The following is a 16,278-nucleotide window of genomic DNA, read 5'->3' as shown; positions in this document are numbered from 1 at the left end:
CTGCTAGAGCGCCTTGCTAGGGACCCCACGACACTGGTGTTGATTGACAGGCAAGAGGATAGTCTTCAAGGGACCACTGCACAGGTTTGGGCACTGCTGGTAAAAGAATCGCCTCGACTACAGCAGGAACCAATCGCCCCAAGGTCCTCAGAGAGCTATTTGAGATCAACAAAGTACAGCCGTTCCCAGACCAAATACGCTCAGCTGGTCTTCACAAACTCTTGGTATTTATAGTCACAGTGTCCCCTTGCCATAGTAGCTCCTTCATATATTTGTGTTGATAAGCCCCCAGTGGGGCCCCTCAGCAGCTGAGCTACTGAGTACTTATCAGTGAGAACGAATGAGATAATGACATCCTGCCAGGACTCAATGAATTCTTTTTTTTTTTTAAGTGTATTTATTTATTTGGAGAAAAAGAGCACAAGCAGGGGAGGGGCAAAGAGAGAGGGAGAGAGAGCATCCCAAGCAGGCTCTACACTGTCAGCACAGAGGCCGACGTGGAGCTCGAACTCATGAACCACAAGATCGTGACCTGAGGCGAAATCAAGAGTCGGACGCTTAATGGACTGAGCCACCCAGGCGCCCCTTACTTCGTTCTTATGCCAAAACTTCTCTCTTAGAAACAATCTCATCTTAGGGGCACCCGGGTGGCCCAGTCGGTTAAGCCGTCCAATGCTTGACCTTGGCTCAGGTCATGATCTCACGTTTCATGGGATCGAGCCCCGGGTTGGGCTCTGCACGGACAGGGCGGAGCTTGCTTGGGATTCTCTCTCTCCCTCTCTCGGCTCCTCCCCCACTCTCGCATGCTCTTGTTTTCTCAAAAGAAGCAGATACACATTTATTGTTAATCTCCTGTTGTCACCAACGACTGGACGTGAAAACACGGGAAACCAACATGCAGCAGATTTGTGAAATTAATGACACAAGGAGGCCGTTGGACTGAGGCGGCCCTAACGGCACCTCCATAAGCAGAGCACAGTCTAAGCCTGTAAATACCTCAAAGTTCTAAAAACTGAAATCTAAAGAGAACCAATCGCAGCCGACTCAGTTTTAAGCTATTAACCAGTAACTTCTTTACTTCCTTTTGTCTTTTCTCTTTTAAAAAAACTTCCCCAGCTCCCTTCAACAGAGCACTTTTAACCACTTCCTGATTGGTACCGCCTGATTCAAACTGATGTCTGCTCAAATAAATCCTTAAAATTTTAATACGCCTCAGTTTATCTTTGATCAGATTCCATGAGTTAGCCTCCAACTTCTATTGAGGAAGCAACAAGACAAAAAGGCTTTAAACCGCAGCCTCGGGAGTTAAGACTCGGTGAGAACAAAACTTCCAAAGTATTGCAGCTATAGTGAAAATCTTCCTTGGATACTTTTTTTTTTTTTTTTTTTAATAGCAAAACTCCCTGTGTGGAACAGTTGCGGATAAAGGTACGAGAAAGAAAGAGCCTCGAGAAAGGTGCTTCCTGACCATGAGTATAACTGATTCTAAAAATAAGTAAATTAAATGTTCTCCAGAAGTCAGCTTCACTGTGCCATCAGGCAACCGGCAACCGGAATGTTCGATTCACGCACCGTGGGTGAGTACCTCCCACTGAGGTCCAAAAGGAACCCGAGCCCTAGAAAGCTCTGGATTTGGCCCCAGAGCATTAGCATTTTTATTGCTTGATGATCTATCCACATCCATATAAAAGTGATTTACTCCCTCGGTATGTGCAATATAATACTGAAGAATTAGCACTGGAACAGCCTCGGGGGTCAATTAACCCAAACCCAGGATTCTAAGCGTAGAGATTAGGTTTTGGAATGTCTCCCAGTAATTAAATCTAGCAATGAAGGTGATTCCACCATTTTTCTAACTACCCTGCTTTCGACGCTTTTAACCATCACTGAGTCTAATCTCCTCGTGTAAATAAAAAATCACTTAGGGAGGACTAGGAGTACTTATAGAGCACCTTGTTTTACCTAGCCATGACCAGGCTTCCCCACATCCATCTTCTGTTTCGGCTGAAGATGATTTTTTTTTTTTCAGAGGCAAATTATTACTTACAATACAGCAAGCAGGATGTGGGCATCCACAGATGCCTCATTCCCTTGCCCCCATTTTCTCCAGGGGTGATGCAGACGTCCCTGATGAAAGCATACACTGGCATCCATGTTGCTAGAATCTAGGTGCTTGGACCAGAATTATCCCTGAATCCCCCAGCGTTCCTTTTGGCCAGGCTTCCACCCAGAGGGTGTATCTGATAGGGAAAAATCTGTTATAAGATGGCCGACAGGACCGATGGGCGAATTCCAGTGCCCACCAGGAGACTCCCCCTTCCCGGTTCTTCTTCCTACCCTGCTTGCCGTGCAAGCCAAATTACTACTAACGTGGAATGTGGAAGTAACAGACTATAAATTGTCCCCCATGCTTATGCTCTGGATTCAGACCTCTGGAGAGTGATCTCCTCTGAGCCCACCAGTGGGAAATCAACCTCCTGCCTTCCAAGATCTCCGAGTGTTGCTTGGGTCTTCCGCCGGGGGATCCAGACCAGGTTCCGTAACATATCAGCCAGGCCTACCTGAGGCTCCTGGTAGGGGAAAAAGACACAATGCCCAGCAATGGTCAGGGAATAATCCGGAATGTTCCAAATAGTTTTATCTCTTTTCTCTTCCCTTTTCTCTGATTACAACCCAGGAGGAAGCCAACAGATCAACCCATTCTGGGTGGGCCACTGAAGGAGAGTAGAATTTACCACCTTAAAATATGCCACTTTGGCATGGGGGGTATTTTGAGCTCAAGGCAATCAAAATCCACCAGATGCAGCAAAAGCTTTTTCTCTCCTCAGTTGCCTAAGTTGACGTTGGAAAGGGGGTACCAGGAAAGTTGTACCGGGAAGAGAGATCTTACTAGAGATACCTTTTTATTTGAGAAGCTCATTTGCATAACAGGGCAACCTTTGTTTCCCAAACATCTCTTCTTACCTGGTAGTGAGTGGTTCTCCTTCCCTTTGTGTCCCCAGATCTGATGAGGGAGCATAAGGCAAGCTGACACCCGCAAACACCCCTCGCCCCCAGGCGGGATATGTGTGACACTCCTCAAGCACTCCTGGCTGCTCAAGAACAAAGGAAAAGACAGAAAACAAATGGTTCACTGATAGAGATCACAGTCATGCAGGACTTGGGTCTCCATCGGTTTGCAAATATCTTAGTAAATTACAAGAAAAAGGCAATCTTACCAACAGCCTAATGTCCAGGAACTCCCTACTATCTTAATGATAATGCTTTGCTAGAGGGAAAAACAACCTTAGCCTGACAATAGCTAGGCCTCCAGTATGCTGTAAACCCTCTTTGGCATATGGAAATCCCTTTTAGAAACTTCCTCTTGACTTTACCTCCACCAGCTCGACAGTATATAAGCAGTCACGCTTCACAACCCCAGTGCAGCTCTTTGGGCCCACGGGTCCTGTCCCCTTGCTTTCATAAAATCACCTTTTTGCACCAAAGACATCTTCAAGAATTCTTTCTTGGCCATTGGCTCTGAATCCCACCATCACTCCCAAATCTCATCAGATCCCTACCTATTTCCTTAGCTCGGGGTGTTATAGAAGCCTCAGTTGCTTGACTGACTGCCTTATGGTCTCATATTTTTATGGGTCTACCATATGTATGAAATTAAAATTCGTTTTTCTCCTGTTAATCTGTTTTATATCAATATAATTACTAGACAGAAGAACCTAGAAGAGAGGAAGGAAAACGTTTTCTGTCCCTATACCACATTCTGCAACCGAATTGTCTTACTAAAAGGTATGGACCAGAAAGAGATAAGAGGCAGAGGCAGAAACAATTTGTAGATTTTTTTTTTTAATTTTTTGAACGTTTATTTATTTTTTTTGAAGGAGAGAGAGAGACAGAGTGTGTGTGTGTGTGTGGGGGGGTTGGGCAGAGAGAGAGACACACACAGAATCTGAAGCAGGCTCCATGCTCTGAGCTGTCAGCACAGAGCCGGATGCGGGGCTCGAACCCACAAACCGCGAGATCATGACCCGAGCCAAAGTCAGACGCTCAACCTACCGAGTCACCCAGGCACCCTAGATTATTTTTTAAAATCCATCCCACTTCTTAATGATGTCAGCAGCTCGAAGATGCAAAGGGACATGAATGTCTATCAAACATCATGACCACCAGCCCATTTTTTAGTGACTTTTATGACAAAAAGCAAACGACTGTCAGACTGTAGATGGTTTGTAAAAGGGAGCATGGTACAGTTTTGATTTAAGGGTCCTAACTGGGTGGCCGCAGTTCTCGGATTGCATTGGAACAGCAACACCATGACCAGAAAAAGTGTTGACAGTAATAAAGTACCACAGATAGCCTTAAAAGAGGAATCAAGATTCTATTTAGTCAATTTGTCCAAAGAAGAAGGAAAGAGCAAAGACTCTTGCAACATGTCCTCCTACTGTCAGTCAAATGGGTCAACTTTTGGCCAGTTGCAAGTTCGGCACCAGAAGCATATAGTCCTTTAATTTAGGACTGGTCTAGGATGGATATGTTGCCATGTTCAGTCCAGTGATGAAGCTGGCCAGTGATGAAGGCCATCTGAGCAGGCTTGCTCGGCAGCTATATTCCCTTTAGTCTCATCAGGGAATGCGCCCTTACTATAGACATTTACATGAGTGGCTCAGTCTGTCTGACTGCCAGTTGGAATTTGTTTCCATAGTTCAGGACTCCAAAGAGGGGTGTATTTAATCTGCCAGTCTGTAGTCTTCAAAGTGGCAGACTAGACCCCTGGGACATTGGCAACGGCCCCGCAATGTAAAAAGATTCAGGAAGGGTCATATCGGCCAGAGCTATGAAGCCCACCTTGAGTTCTGTCCAGGGAGTGGAGTAACCACATCCACTTTTGCTTACAAGTCGCTGGAACTAAGACGGAACATCAGCAGCGGCTCAACGGACACCAGCCATCAGTAAATCAAGCCTAGAAATGTAGAAGAAGAATCTCTGTGACTCGAGAACCCCACCGAGCTGACAGTATTGCTTCACGAAGGTGGTGGAATTGAAGAGACTAATTCCTTCAAGGGTGTAGCTCTTTTTTTTTTTTTTTTAAGCGTTTTACTTATTTTTTGAGAGAGCACAAGCAAGGGAGGGGCAAAGAGAAAAGGACGGAGGATCTGTGCTGACAGCAGTGGGCCCGACATGGGGTTTGAACTCACGAACCAAGAGGTCATGACCTGAGCCGAAGTCGGACGCTCAGCCGACTGAGCCACCCAGGCGCCCCGCTGGCTCGCTTTGATATAAAGCTAAATGTTCTCCCAGCCGGTCCACCTGTGCTCTTGACTATGACGTTTCCATTCAACTAGTGAGGCTTGTTGGGCTCTTGTTAATGACCCTGTACGTATTTTAACGTGTTGATTGGGTATTTCTACTTATTTTCCGTGAATTGTTTGTTTGCTTTACTGGTCCACTCTTCTAGTCAGTCGTTCATACCTGTATTGCTTTGTTGAGGTTCTTTTCATGTTTTCTGATAAAGATGATATTTGAGGCCACATTTTAAGCCATCTCTTTTTCCCGGCTGTCTGCCATGTATATATGAACTATCTGTGTTAATGAACTTCTTTCTTCTCTCACCGCTCTTTCTTGTGGTTTAAGAGCCCCATCTAAGAATTTAGAAGAACAGAAGAAAAATTACTGTTTTCCTCCCCGACAATATACATACATAGAAGTGTTCCTGGGGACTAATTGTCTCTGTGTTTCCCTAAGATTGACAGGAGAAACTATGACTGACATGAAAATGATTACTTTTGGTTGTGACGCTCAGGTAAGAACCCTCTACCTTGCATAGAAGATAAAACATTTCAATCAGAAAAAGAGGGCTCATAGCCCAGCTTTAGCCCGTGTGTGAATGTGAGTATGCTACTGACCAACAACGAGGGCTCTTCACTATGGAAATAAGCACGGACGTTTTAATCAGAGAAGAAAGAAATCAAGGGTGACGAAGGAACAGTGCAGCTTTTATATGTCATGAAAGACAAATCAGAATTAGGTTGAAGTGGTCAATTAGGAGAGTCGCAGGATCACGGAATTGGAAAGGGAACTAAGAAATTAGACCAAACCTCTCATCCAAAGGAGAACCCCTCTGGGATGACTGGTGGCTCAGTTGGTTGGACAGCAGACTCTTGATTTCAGCTCAGGTCACGATCCCAGGGCCATGGGATCGAGCCCCACAGCAGGCTCTACACTGGGCGTGGGGCCTGCTTAGTAAGATTCTCTCTCTCTCTCCCTCTGCCCCTCTCTCCTGCTCCTGCTCTCTCTCCTTCTCTAAACACAAACAAACAAACAAGCAAAACCAAAGAAGAACTTCTCCTCCGACACCTAAGCTTGGTGAGCATTCAGTTTCTGCCTGAATACGTTGAGTGACTGGACATCCTTTGGAGAAGGAAAGGGTAACAGTCTTCCTTTTGTTGAGCAGGCATTTGCCTTCTATAACTCTTGTGCATTGATTTGACTTCCTCCCACAGAAACTATGAAAGATGTAATTGAACCCAAGTCCATCCGCCTGATGTGCAGCAAAACCAATCACGGAGACATCAAGCATGCAGCGAGGAAAGAGTTTATTTGAGAGGGCAGCCAAAGGAGGAGGTGGGAGAACGGGTCTCAAATGTGTCTCCCTGAAGCAGGAGAGAGCGCAGGGTTTTTGGGGTTTTTTTATAACCATAGGGGCCGGGATTACATACATATTGACGAAAAGGGCAGGCAAACTTATGATTTTTCCCGAGGAAAGATGCAGTTGCACATTGAGCGAACACAGATGAAACACCCAAGCCGTGCTCACTTTGGGGCGAAGACTTAACATCAGAACGAGGCAAAATTCAGCCCCTGACTCTAAGAGGTTATTTTAGGACAAGGAGAGGGAGCTATCGGCATGCTCTGAGCACTGTTATAAACAGGATGGAGACTTGGGCTTGTTATCTTGAGTAAGGAACGTAAGCCCTTGCTAGTTCACAGGCTGGAACCGCATCAGTTGACCTTGAGTCCAAGCTTCTACAGAGAGAGCTAGTGAGTTTGTTAGTGGGGTCTGAAAAGACACAGTAGCTGATTGGGGGGGCGGGCGGGAATAGCTCTCTGAAAAAATAAGCTTTACTTTTTCTGCTAGTTTCCACTTCATTAACACTATGGGGCACCGTTTCAACTCCTCCCTGAGTTACGATCTTTCCTCCATCTTGAGGAATTAGGATGGGGACTACTCGGCTACTTCCTGATCTCCTCGGGTGAGGTCGATTCGGGGTGAAGAGCAGTGTTTATAAATCTTAGCTGTAAGCAAAATTCCTTCGATGATTAATACGCCTGCCTGCAGGGCGAAGCGGAAGTTTCTAAGCTATAGGTCACAGCAGCGAGGGAAGTAGAAGCAATATGGAGCCCGACATGCTAAGTTTCGCCCCGTTACAGATACACACATAATCCCACTTTCATACGACAGTCCTTGAAGTACTTTAAGGTAGGCCTATTTACTTTAGAAAGAGATAAGGGAAGAATTAAATTTATAATCTGCGAAAAACACTGCAACACGCATAGACAGAGCTGAATATGTTGCTCTGGATATATTTTGACCAGCACTATCTCCACAGTAGACTATGGATCATCCCACCTAATAGACTTCTATTAACGTGACCCCCAAATCCCCCACCCCCACCCCCATGCCGCCACAGGTCACATTGGTGGCGCATACCAACTAAAATCTCCTGGTGTTTTTCACACCGTTAAACCAAAAGACTCCCGTCCTCTCCTTTATACCTTCATGCCTTGACCTTCAGTGAAAGACATTAGAGACAGCATTGAATTTTACCTGAGCCCTACACTCCTGGAAAACACGAGGTTAGAGAAATCTACCGCTCTTTTGTTTCAGAAAATGTCTTCTTGCAAAGAATCATCCTTTCCCACATGACTTATGTAAGATTCACACATGCTCTGCTAGTGTATCTAAGCCAAGGTCAAGACATAGATCCTCCAGAGTTCCGTATTCTTTGCCTCATAAGTAATCAGACGAATGCTTGTCTCTACTGATATGTGGAACAAAACACTTCCCAACCAAACTCTTGGTAAGAGTCCATCCTTCCCCGAGGCCTCTGAAATCTGGCCCACCCTCATCCGGAGCCAGTTTCCGGCAACTCCTTAAGGGCCCCTCTCGGAAAGCAGGCTGGATCGACAATGTGATCCTGCCCCCCTTTCGGCTCACTTCCCCGGCACCTCGTTCTTTCCAGCTTTGTTTACACCTCTCCGTAAAAGGCAGCTTTTTACTGAACTCTTGGGATGCTTTGGAGATCTTACGGTCAGTGTTCTCCCTATTACAATAGCTGCTGCCCCCCCTCTCAATGATCCTTTTGAATGAAGTCTCTGCTCACCAAAGGCAGGGTGTGTGTCTATTTGATTTTATGTATATGCTTACGTGAATTCGATTTCGATTGTAGCCCATCATTACGGCCTGTCCAAAAGCTTTCGCATCCTAAATGGGAAGAAAAGAGCACTAGACAGGTCTCTGTCTCGTTTATTGGGTTTTTTTTTTCTCTTTCAAGGAAAAAGGAACTGAGATTTAAAATTATGTGTGCCAAAACAATATTTCTGATAATGGCCAATTCACAAACTACCTGGAATAACTCTGCCATTCAGAACAATCTAATAGTAGAGCCCATTTTCTCTCAGCATTCAGGGATGATTCGGTATAATGACGAGAGCATAATGATCCCAATCACTGCCAGACATTTGTCTAGGGTTCTGCTAGTTTCTGATACTTGTCTTGAGCGATTCTGGCAAAACAGGCTGCCTTCGCCCCGTCTCATAGTCTCTCATCGAGCAAGTATGGCTAGAAGTTTGTGACATGGTAGGGGCGCTTGCGTGGCTCAGTCAATTTAGTGTCTGACCCTTGATTTTGGCTCAGGTCACGATCTCACAGCTGGTGAGACTGAGCCCCGTGTTGGGCTCTGCGCTGACAACGCGGAGCCTGCTTGGGATTCTCTCTCTTCCTCTCACTCTGCCCTTCCCCAGCTCATGCCCTCTCTCTTTCAAAATAAATAAACAAACATTAAAAAAAAAGGAAGCTGTGATACGGTCGACAGTGCTGATGCTTTAAGAAAATATTTCCTGGGGCGCCTGGGTGGCGCAGTCGGTTAAGCGTCCGACTTCAGCCAGGTCACGATCTCGCGGTCCGTGAGTTCGAGCCCCGCGTCGGGCTCTGGGCTGATGGCTCACAGCCTGGAGCCTGTTTCCGATTCTGTGTCTCCCTCTCTCTCTGCCCCTCCCCCGTTCATGCTCTGTCTCTCTCTGTCCGAAAAATAAATAAACGTTGAAAAAAAAAGAAAATATTTCCTTTCACCCAAACATTTCCATAGATTTTCCTCCCTCCATTTTTTTAAAGTAAATTCTGCGCCCAACATGGGCTCAAACTCACCACTCAGAGATCAAGAGCCACATGCTCGGGGTGCCTGGGTGGCTCAGTCGGTTAAGCGTCCAACTCTCGGTTTCAGCTCAGGTGATGATCTCACGGTTTTGTGAGTTCGAGCCCCGCATCAGGCTCTGTGCCGATGGTGTGGAGCCTGCTTGGGATTCTCGCTCTCTCTCTCTCTGCCCCTCCCCTCCCCTCCCTGTCTCTGTCTCTCTCAAAATAAATAAACTTAAAAAAAAAAAAAGTCACATGCTCTACCGACTGAACCATCCCCAACCATGACCCTCCTGCCATCATTCTTATCCCTTTGATATATGCTTGTGTTGGGAAGAAAAACTCTTCTGTAATGTTCAAGGTTCTTCTGGCTGGTCTAAGAATTGGCATGGGGCAGAGCAACAGAAAATTAATTACTTAACTATGGGGAATCCACATAAACATGAATGGTTCCAAAGATAGTCAGATAAAATGAGTTGTGTCATCCAGAACTAAGAAGGGGTTAGGGGTCTAGGACTTCAAAGGGAAGGAAAGCAATTTACAGGAAGATGAAAAAGAGTAAATGCTGGGTACACAGAGGATTGCTAGGCCACACAGAAACAATGAGACACAGGAGCACCTGGGTGGCTCAATCAGTTGAGCGTCGGACTCTTGATTTCGGCCGAGATCATGACCTCGCAGTTCATGGAATGGAGCCCTGCGTCGGGCTCTGGGCTGATGGGGCAGAGCCCGCTTGGGAATCTCCCCCTCCCTCTCTCTCTTCCCCCCCCCCGCCCCCACTCACTCTCTCTCAAAATAAATAAGCATTTAAAAAGAAAAAGAAGCAATGAGACACAGAGAGGAATTTTAACAAACAGACTCTGCTCAATTCTTGTCTGCCAACCTTAGTTCACATCATAATGCCATTGTCTATGGTGATTGCTCTCTTTTGGGCCTGAACGGTTTTCAGTTTGAAACACTCTGCAGGCCAAAGTGGCACATCTTGGGGCAACTCATTCCGAACCAACGCTCGACCTTGTGCGTGGATGTCTGAAAGGAGAACATAGGGACCAGATCTTCCGAGAAATGTGAACACATGTCAGTTGAGAAGAACTAAACCCTCAGCAGAACCACATATACCTTAACAGATACATTAGATACATAGTAAACACATATGAATATACTCAAACAATGAAAAACAATGGCCAATTACAAATGCAGATTCTAAGGGTCACAGGAGGACATTCTCTTTGAGGACCCTCCCCTTCTTAGGATGTCTCTAGAAAGCTGACATGGCAACCGAAGAGGCTAACCCTTTTGAGTTTTTTTTTTTTACAACTCAATTCACATATCTTCTGGCTCTTGGAAATACAGACAGACAGTTTTGAAATTAAGTCTCTCAGGAGATATATACAAGCAACAACCACGGTGCATCTATATGTCTCTCGAGGAGGTTAAGAGACGTTTTCATTGTTCTTTCTTCCATTTTAAGGTATCAATGTATGGGACATTCTGTCCAGACTTTGTAAGTCGGTCCAGATTGTTCTACTACCTTACAGCACGTGGATGTGATAATGCTTATGCAATATTAACTTGTGTTATTTCCCATGTCTCTACTCCTACAGAGGGGTCTATTGCTGGCAGGATTCTTTACATTTCCCTATCGGGTGGTACCTAGAGTAGGTAATTCTTCCTTACTGAGAAGAAAAGCTAGTAAAAACAAGATAAAAGGGGCCAGCCAGACGCCCGAGGCTCGATACTCCCCTTGCAAACTTCTGGCTTCTGTGATCTTGTTTGCCTCCTGTGTCCACCAACTGCCCAGATAGCACCACTGGTAAGGGCCCCCTCCCCTTTTTCTCCTGTCTCTCAACCCCCTACCATCCCAGCCATAAAAGGAGGCCGATGCCAAGGTTTAGGGCTCAGCCTTTGGAGGTGACTCCGCTGGGCCGGCACCGGTGCTCAATAAACAGTCTTTTCCTGATTCTCCGGGTGCGTGTGACTTGTCTCTTCCTGGGGGCCGAGTATTTGCTATAACATTACTAGAGCATCAATGAAGGATTTTGTTATTTTGACTAGAGTGGTCATGAATCTCCACATTATTCCTAAATCGCCTCCTCGTTTCAAGATTTGTGTTCTACGGCTATGGGAGAGGAAGAATAATTCTCCTTCTACCTTTCTAAGTTCTTGGCTGAGACCCCCCCCTCGCCCCCATGGGGCACCTGGGTGGCTCAGTTGGTTGAGTGTCCAACTTTGGCTCAAGTCATGATATCATGGTTCATGGGTTCAAGCCCGGCATCAGGCTCTGTGCTGACAGTGTGGAGCCTGCTTGGGATTCTTTGTCTCCCTCTTTCTCTCTGTACCACCCCCCCAACCCCCACTTGCATGCCCTCTCTCTCTCTCTCTCAAAAATAAATACACATTTTAAAAAAAAAAAGATGCTTAATAACATGTATACCTCCTATATACATGGCAGATACCCAGGAAACCTGAATAACATCCTAAAATGGTCCAAGCCACCATCTTTTATTTTTTTTAATTTTTTTAACGTTTATTTATTATTAAGAGACAGAGCGCGAGCGGGGAAGGGGCAGAGAGAGAGGGAGACACAGAATCCAAAACAGGCTCCAGGCTCTGAGCGGTCGGCACAGAGCCCGACGCGGGGCTCGAACTCACGAACCATGAGATCACGACCTGAGCCGAAGTCGGACGCTTCACCGACTGAGACACCCAGGCGCCCCCAAGCCACCATTTTAAGTCTATCTCCATCTAAAGACAAAGGAAGATAATGGGGCGGGGCGCCAGTTATGGGAGGTTACCAGGTAAAGAGGGTAAAGTAAAGGAGGGTATGGTTGTTACACAGACACGAATTACTGCCTTCTCCATTGATAAGAATTTTTAGAGATTTGGTCATCCTTCTCTTCCTGGTACAGAGAGGGGGACACCCTTACAAGTGGAGATTTCCTTTACAAATACACATTTCTCAGCCAATCAAGAAATCAAAGAAGAAATAAAGAAGTCTCTTACCACTCCCATCACTGTGTCTCAACACTGCACGGGAAGTCCTAGCAACAGCAATTAGACAACATAAAGAAATAAAAGCCAGACAAAATGGCAAGGAAGAAACAAAATTCTCACCACTTGCAGATGACATAATACTATGTATAGAAAACGCCAAGACCAGGACTGATTACTCGAACTGAGAAATGAGTTCAGTAAAGTTGCAGGATACAAAGTCCACGTACAGAAATCTGTTGCATTCCCATACACTAATAATGAGGTGACAGAAAGTGAAATTAAGAGACAAATTTCATTTACAGTTGCACCGTAAACAATAACATAATCAGTTCTTTGAGGAAGATGCAGTTACAGCTAGAGTGGACCTCTGGACACCCCACTCCTGCTCCTGACTCCCCACTTTTTGCTTTTGCTGAGCAGCAAGTTGGTCATAGCCATGGCTTTTAAAGACACTGGGAAGACACCCATGGAACCCGAGGGGGCGATTCACAGAATGAGAATTACCCTAACCAGCCGCAATGTAAAATCTTTGGAGAAGGTATACGCTGACTTGACCAGAGGACAAAGGAGAAAAATCTCAAAGTGAAAGGACCAGTCCGGATGTTTACCAAGACTCTGAGAATCAGGGGCGCCTGGGTGGCTCAGTCGGTTGAGCGTCCGACTTCGGCTCAGGTCGTGACCTCACAGTTCATGGGTTCGAGCCCCGCGTCAGGATCTGTGCTGACAGCTCAGAGCCTAGAGCCTCCTTCTGATTCTGTGTCTCCCTCTCTTTCTGCCCCTCCTCCCCCCCCCCCCCGCGCTTGCTCTCTTTCTCTCTCTGTGTCTCTCGAAAATAAATAAACATTTTTTTAAAAAAGACTGAGAATCGCTACAAGTAAAACTCTTTGCGGTGAAGGTTCTAAGGCTTGGGATCATTCTCAGATGAGGATCCACAGTGACTCACTGGCTGGCACAGTCCTTCTGAGATTGTTAAGCAGATTACTTCCATCAGTATTGAGCCAGGAGTCGACACTGAAGTCATCATTGCAGATGCTTAAGTAAACTTTTTAAATAAATTGGTTATCAGTTGTTAAAAACAACAACAACAACAACAACAATAAAATACTCGGGAATAAACTTAAACAAAGAGGTACTCTAAAAACTATAAAACCCTGATGAAAGACATTCAAGAACACATGAAGAAATGGAAAGACATTCCATGCTCAGGAATTGGAAGAACAAATATTGTGAAAATGTCCATATTACCCAAAGAAATTTACAGATTGAATGCAATCCCTATCAAAATGCCAACGGCATTTCTCATAGAACTAGAACAGATAATCCTAAAATTTGTTTGGAAGCACAAAAGACCTCAAACAGTCACAGCGATCTTGAGAAAGAAAAAAAGAAAAATACCCTAGAGGTATCACAATTCCAGATTTCAATTTATATTACAAAGTGGTAATAATTAAAATAGTATCGGTACTGACATAAAAAGAGACACATAGATCAATGGACTAGAACAGAAAACCTAGAAATAAACCCACATTTATCTGGTCAATTACTCTTTGTCAAAGAGGAATGGGCAAAAGGCAGTCTAGTCTCTTCAACAAACGGTGTTGGGAAAACTAGACAACCACATGCAAAAGAGTAAAGCTAGACCACTTTCTTTTAGCATACACAAACATAAACTCAAAATGGATTAAAGACCTAAATGTGAGACATGAAACTATAAAAGTCCTCAAAGAGAGCACAGGTAGTAATCTCTCGGACATTGGCCGTAGCAACATTTTTCTAGATATGCTTCCTGAGGCAAGGGGAATAAAAACAAATATAAACTATTGGGACTACATCAAAATAAAACGTTTCTGCATGGTGAAGGAAATAATCAACAAAACTAAGAGGTAATCAACTGAATGGGAGAAGATATTTGCAAATTACATATCTGATAAAGGGTTAGTATCTAAAATATATAAAGAACTGATACACCCGACACCAAAAAAATAATAATCCAATTTAAAAAATGGGCAGAGGGGCGCCTGGGTGGCTCAGTTGGTTGAGCGTCCGACTTCAGCTCGGGTCAATGATCTCTCGGTTCGTGAGTTCAAGCCCCATGTTGGGCTCTGTGCTGACAGCTCAGAGCCAGGAGCCTGCTTCGGATTCTGTGTCTCCCTCTCTCTCTCTGCCCCTCTCCAGCTCACTCTCTCTCTGTCTCTCTCAAAAATAAATAAACATTAAAAAAGAAATTAAAAAAATGGGCAGAAGACATGAACAGACATCTCTCCAAAGACATCCAGATGGCCAACAGGCACATGAAAAGATACTCAACATCACTCATCATCAGGGAAATGCAAATGAAAACTCCAATGAGATATCACCTCACACCTTTCAGACTAGCTAAAGCCAAAAACACAAGAAACAACAAGTGTTGGTGAAGATGTGGAGAAAAAGGAACCCTCGTGCGCTGTTGGTGGGAATGAAAACCGGTGCGGCCATGTGGAAAACAGTGTGGAGGTTCCTCACAGAATTAAAAGTAGAACTGCCTTACGATGCAGTGATGGCATTCCTGGGTATTTGCCCCCCAAATACAAAAACACTAATTCAAAGGAATCAGCCCTGTGTTTATTGCGACATTATTTATAATAGCCAAACTATGGAAACAGCCCAATGTCTGTCAACAGATGAATGGATAAAGACGTGGCATGCATATGGAATATTACTCAGCCATAAAAAAGAATGAAATCTTGCTATTTGCAACAACATGGATAGAGCCAGAGAGTACAATGCTAAGTGAAATAAGCCAGAGAAAGACAAATACCATATGATTTCACTCTTATGTGGTTTTTAAGAAAGAAAAGCGAGCAAAGGAAAACAGAGAGAGAGAGAGAGAATCCAAGAAACAGACTTTTAGCTAGAGAGAACCAACTGATGGTTACCAAATGGGAGGTGGGTTTGGGGGATGGGAGAAATAGGGGATGGGGATTAAAGGGTACATTTATCATGATGAAAAAACATACATAAAAAATCATTAAGATGGTAAACTTGAGAAGAAAATGAAACTGCAAAAAATATTTACAAATATTTACATTTCTGTTATAAAAGGGTAACTTTTGCCAGGGTTTCAGAGCTTCTCCTGAGTCTGCTGTTTCTGCAAAAGCACCAGGCAGAAACAATCCCATGTCAAAGAGGCATGATATGGGGTGGCAAATTCTGCTCCCCTTCAGGCCCCAATTCCTACGTTCGCTTCAGTTGTATACCGATCCGATGGCACCGTGCTAATGGGGAAGTATTTGCAAATGACGTGTCCCTAAAGTCACTCCCCACCCCACGTGTACATACACACACACACACACACACACAAAGACTGCTAATCTAAAACACAGCTACACTGTCAACTCCTATCTGCAAGAGAACATTTTCAAAAGCGGTATTACGCTGCATGTGGGCTTGCAGATGGATTACCAAAATAACAGATTCATTTTTCTCGGTGCTTTTTAGGCCTCTGAAAATTGCTGTTTGAAGCTGAACTCCACCAGCTCTCAGGCACTGAAAGTGACAGATTTACGTGGGCACTAAGATGATAATAAGAGGGAAATTGCTGCAGCCGTCTTTCCTCACGTGTCACTGATGAAAACAAAATAGCATTTTCCACAAGTGAGTATAGGCTCCAGGTAAAATTACAGTTCCTTACCCTTATCCTGACCCTAGGGTTCCTTCAATTGTTTATTCGTCTTTCTTGTAAAAAAAAAAAAAATGCTTTTGGTGTTGCATGGTGTTGGTCCATGCCTACAAATATGGAGTCTGTTTTCTCCCCCAAATTAATAGAGTATAACTTATAATAATGAGCTGTGATAGACAAATAAGCGATTCAATTGCAGCATAATTATCGTTAATGG

The 16,278-nt window shown here is 44.6% G+C and overlaps 1 pseudogene; it reads left to right on the top strand.

Moving 5' to 3' along the window:
• The first annotated feature begins 12,839 nt into the window (after positions 1 to 12,839).
• On the top strand, positions 12,840 to 13,440 carry LOC115507676 (annotated as a pseudogene).
• Positions 13,441 to 16,278: the final 2,838 nt, after the last annotated feature.

The sequence above is a fragment of the Lynx canadensis genome, chromosome X (genome assembly GCF_007474595.2).
Source record: "Lynx canadensis isolate LIC74 chromosome X, mLynCan4.pri.v2, whole genome shotgun sequence".
Lineage (NCBI taxonomy): Eukaryota > Metazoa > Chordata > Mammalia > Carnivora > Felidae > Lynx > Lynx canadensis.
Note: the sequence above shows the minus strand (reverse complement) of the source record. Positions and strands in the feature narration are given on the sequence as shown.